The sequence below is a fragment of the Battus philenor genome, unplaced genomic scaffold (assembly GCF_028537555.1).
Source record: "Battus philenor isolate CCGP_79_NKW_IND1 unplaced genomic scaffold, ilBatPhil1.0.hap1 SCAF_36, whole genome shotgun sequence".
NCBI classification, from domain to species: Eukaryota; Metazoa; Arthropoda; class Insecta; order Lepidoptera; family Papilionidae; genus Battus; species Battus philenor.
The window spans coordinates 230,001-235,000 of record NW_027181700.1 but is presented as its reverse complement, the minus strand read 5'-3'; the positions used below and the strand labels follow the sequence as shown (position 1 = coordinate 235,000).

The 5,000-nt window shown below is 51.4% G+C and overlaps 2 non-coding genes across 2 annotated transcripts; both read right to left on the bottom strand.

The window, feature by feature from the left end:
• Window positions 1-1,015: 1,015 nt before the first annotated feature.
• Window positions 1,016-1,172, bottom strand: LOC137927772 (5.8S ribosomal RNA). The gene has a single exon (XR_011107905.1). It is a non-coding gene; the product is annotated as a 5.8S ribosomal RNA (ribosomal RNA).
• Window positions 1,173-1,979: 807 nt separating this feature from the next.
• On the bottom strand, window positions 1,980-3,883 carry LOC137927670 (small subunit ribosomal RNA). Its single transcript, XR_011107817.1, has one exon. It is a non-coding gene; the product is annotated as a small subunit ribosomal RNA (ribosomal RNA).
• Between the last annotated feature and the right edge of the window lie 1,117 nt (window positions 3,884-5,000).

The following is a 5,000-nucleotide window of genomic DNA, read 5'->3' as shown; positions in this document are numbered from 1 at the left end:
ACACCACCCCCACCGTCGCGATCATCGCGCGTCGCAGAGCGAGTGCGCGTGCGCGAGGCGCGCGCGTCGCGAGTCCTTAGAGGTCTCTAGACGCGCGCACGCACAACGCAACGCTGCACACACAACACGCGTTGCGCGATGAACGACGACGATGACGATGATGATGATTATGATGATACGAGCGTAAACGAAAATCTCGACACGCATACGCGAGCGCGAGTACTTTTCGTTAGCGATCGATCGTCCGGCCCTTTCGGTATCGGTCCGTATCGATACGATAATATAACGTTCGCACTGGAACGACGACGCGTATCACCGACATAATACGGATGCGTAGCGACGACGAGCGGTGAACTCTCTCGCATCGGGCTAGGCGCGCGCGCACATGAACATCACGTAATGTTTACTTACATATGTTTGTGTGTGCGTTACGCTTGCCGCGCAAGAAAACATTCACCGCCTGCCGGTCGCATCCGTCGGAGACGCGTCGTCTGTGCTTCCGATATATTTTATTATATCGTATACACGAACCGATGAGCTCGGACGAAGACCGCACTACGAAGACTCGCGTCTTAGCGATGCGTGTAATCTTTTCACACTCGTTTCATATTCAATACAATTCGATATATTTAAACGGACCGTAAACGCGCTCCGCGCGTACGCGGACGTGAGGGGTGCAGCACCCCGCCGTCCGTCGTCCGTCGCGAAGAACGTTCAACGGAAACCGTCAATTGTTCGAAAGAGCGCGCGCCCGCTCGCCCGCGCGCGGTAGTGCGGCAGCGGCAGCGCGACGACAGCGACGGCGGATAGTGAGAGAGAGAGAGTGAGAGCCGCGGCGGCGCGGACGAGAGACTCTTATTAGAGATCGTCCCATCGCACCGTCCGCGAGCTCGTTCATCACCCCCCACCAACCCGCCGCCGCCGCGTCGCGCGTCACCGCCGCGCGCATCGACCGGCGCGAGCGCACGTAGCGCGCGTTCTACACCGAACAGTGTGGTTTTTATATTTTAACAGCCGGCCCTCAGACAGGAGTGGTCCTGGATATTTCTCCACGGACCGCAATGTGCGTTCGAAATGTCGATGTTCAAATGTGTCCTGCAGTTCACACTATGACGCGCAGTTAACTGCGTTCTTCATCGACCCGCGAGCCAAGTGATCCACCGTCCAGGGTAATGGTTTTTTCTTAATGTTGTTATTACTTACGGTAGCGGCCTACGGCTCTCGCCGTCGGCCACTTGATTGTCCGTTTTTATGTATTAACGTCGAAAGTTGGTCGAATTCATGTGCGCCGAGGCGTTCATAAAGAAACGGCACCGAAAAAGCTTAACGCCCCGACGCGAATCCTTTAGAATGATGAACGACGACGACCCGCGCACCCCCCAACGAGCTGGCGTGACGCACGACATTGTCATCTTTCTAACCGCTTAAATTTCGTTTTGTATAGCGCCAACCGACAATAAAGGGCCTGAGCTAGGCAGTGGGGATTTTCACCGCTTCGAACGCTCCGTTTGGTATGCCCCGGTCGGCGCTCGTCTCTCGGCGTTTTTCCGCCACCCGGCCGCTTCGACGGCGGCGGAGGCAGCGGCGGCGGTAGCACTTTCGACGAATGCCACCACCGCCACCGGCCACCGCCACGGCGCCGTCGCCGCTGCGCCGTTAGGCGTAATAGACGCTAGAGACAATTATTTCACATTTTATTTTTTATACATATATACAAACACGCACACACACACGCACGCACACGCGCGCGCGCTCGTCCGCATTAGATACGAACAGCAGCGCGCGCGTACGTACATATATATGTATATATGTCGTATATATATATATCATTATGGATGTATTACATATATATATGTGTAAACACGGTATGTACGAAGTCGTCGTCGTCGTCGTCGTCGTCGTCGCAACAGCAACAACAGCAACAGCGGCGCAACAACGTTCGTGAACATATCACGCGTCTCGCACACATACACACACGTTAATGATCCTTCCGCAGGTTCCCCTACGGAAACCTTGTTACGACTTTTACTTCCTCTAAATGATCAAGTTTGGTCAACTTCCCAGCAACGCCGACGGCCGTGAAGCCACCGCGTGTCGGTCCGAAGACCTCACTAAATCATTCAATCGGTAGTAGCGACGGGCGGTGTGTACAAAGGGCAGGGACGTAATCAACGCGAGCTTATGACTCGCGCTTACTAGGAATTCCTCGTTTATGGGGGATAATTGCAAACCCCAATCCCCAGCACGAAGGAGTTTCAACGGGTTGCCCGGGCCTCTAGGCCAGGGAGAACATGCTGATTCCTTCAGTGTAGCGCGCGTGCGGCCCAGGACATCTAAGGGCATCACAGACCTGTTATTGCTCAATCTCGTGCGGCTCGAAGCCGCCGGTCCCTCTAAGAAGAATTTTAATACGTCGCCAGTGAGTTGCGCCACCGGAGCGGCGCACACCTAAATGACGACGCCTATTTAGCAGGCTAGAGTCTCGTTCGTTACCGGAATTAACCAGACAAATCGCTCCACCAACTAAGAACGGCCATGCACCACCACCCACCGAATCAAGAAAGAGCTGTTAATCTGTCAATCCTTCCGGTGTCCGGGCCTGGTGAGATTTCCCGTGTTGAGTCAAATTAAGCCGCAGGCTCCACTCCTGGTGGTGCCCTTCCGTCAATTCCTTTAAGTTTCAGCTTTGCAACCATACTCCCCCCGGAGTCCAAAATCTTTGGTTTCCCGGAAGCTGCCCGCCGAGCCATCGTAGTAACGTCGGCGGATCGCTAGATGACATATTTACGGTTAGAACTAGGGCGGTATCTAATCGCCTTCGAACCTCTAACTTTCGTTCTTGATTGATGAAAACACCTTTGGCAAATGCTTTCGCTGATGTTCGTCTTGCGACGATCCAAGAATTTCACCTCTAACGTCGCAATACGAATGCCCCCAGTTATCCCTATTAATCATTACCTCGGAGTTCTGAAAACCAACAAAATAGAACCGAGATCATATTCTATTATTCCATGCACGAAATATTCAAGCAGCATTTTGAGCCCGCTTTGAGCACTCTAATTTGTTCAAAGTAAAATTGTCGGCCCATCTCGACACTCACCGAAGAGCACCGCGATAGGATTTTGATATTGAACCGCCGTTTTACCGACGGCTCACCGACGATATGCTCCGCAGACGTGTCAGTATCACCGCGGATGCGGTGCACCGACAGCGCGGCGCACAAATGCAACTACGAGCTTTTTAACCGCAACAATTTTAGTATACGCTATTGGAGCTGGAGTTACCGCGGCTGCTGGCACCAGACTTGCCCTCCAATTGTTCCTCGTTAAAATATTTAAAGTGTACTCATTCCGATTACGAGGCCTCGTAAGAGTCCCGTATCGTTATTTTTCGTCACTACCTCCCCGTGCCGGGAGTGGGTAATTTGCGCGCCTGCTGCCTTCCTTGGATGTGGTAGCCGTTTCTCAGGCTCCCTCTCCGGAATCGAACCCTGATTCCCCGTTACCCGTGACAACCATGGTAGTCGCAGAAACTACCATCGAAAGTTGATAAGGCAGACATTTGAAAGATGCGTCGCCGGTGCTGGACCATGCGATCGGCAAAAGTTATCCAGATTCATCAAAATTAACGACTTCGGACGCGAGGCCCTCCGTCGATTGGTTTTGATCTAATAAAAGCACTCATCCCATCACTGGTCAGAGTTCTGATTGCATGTATTAGCTCTAGAATTACCACAGTTATCCAAGTAACCGAGGTAAGATCTAAGGAACCAAAACTGATATATTGAGCCATTCGCGGTATCGCCTTAATACGGCTTGCACTGAGACATGCATGGCTTAATCTTTGAGACAAGCATATAACTACTGGCAGGATCAACCAGGGAGCTAGCTAGAGCTAACACACACCAACACCGCACATACGAGAGATATGAGGGTGATGATGATATGATAGACGTGTGACAAGCGACGCGTCGGACGTTCGAAACGCCGTGACGCGCCGGTGCCTAGGTAGCTTTTTGCGTGCGTGCGTGCGTGCGTATTTATTACAATACACACACAACACCACACCGCAACAACAAAATGAATTCGTTTTTCTATCTGTTCACGGAGGAAAATGTATATCTCAACACTCGCCTCGCGTTCGTCCAGATTTACTTTGGACGCGGCATCGCGTCCGATTCATCGGAACGTTCTTTGACGAGACACATACAAATCTTCACTTTTATAAAATATCGTTTCGCAAAACGAACAATGACCGATTTCCAGCCCGGTTTTAGAGAGATCCGAAATCCTTGATTTATATATCATGATCGACCGTCGCGCGACTAGCGCGCGACGAGCTCGTTGATGCGATGCGTTAAGGGCCGCCCCGAAGTCGACTCGGGAGCCCAACGCCGTTCGCGTTAATTAAACGAGACGTTCTCTTACGCCTTCCGCTCTTACATAACGGAGACGTCGTCCGACACAGTTTACGGTGTGTTGTTGTGGGGAGATGATCCCCTTTTTCTTCCCTCCTCCGCCGCCGCTGTGTCGTTCGTGCGTTTGTCGGTTATAGAAGTTTCAGTTTCGGGCGTTCTCGTTGGTGGCGCGCGTTGTTTGTGTATCGGTGTTATTAGTTTTGTTCGATTCGCGCGCGTTTTCTAAGAATAATTTTTAATTTTTTTTTTTTTTATTTAAAAAAAAAAAAAAAAAACTAAATCTAAAAAAAACGCAATCTCCGCAAACAAACTAACACCACCACACCACACACACCCCACCAACCAAAAAAACACACTCCACACTCCACAACCACCAACAAACAAAACAAAACAGAAGAGCATCGGAGAGAACTCTATTCGGCCGACCGGCGCGTCTCGCGCCAGTCCCATGTATATGCGGGAACGACTGTATGCGTCTCCGCGTAGCGCGATAGAGCGTTCGCGTATCGATTGCATACCACCGATCTACATATCTATATCTGACCCTGATCTCGATGTCATCGTCGTCGTCATCATCATCATC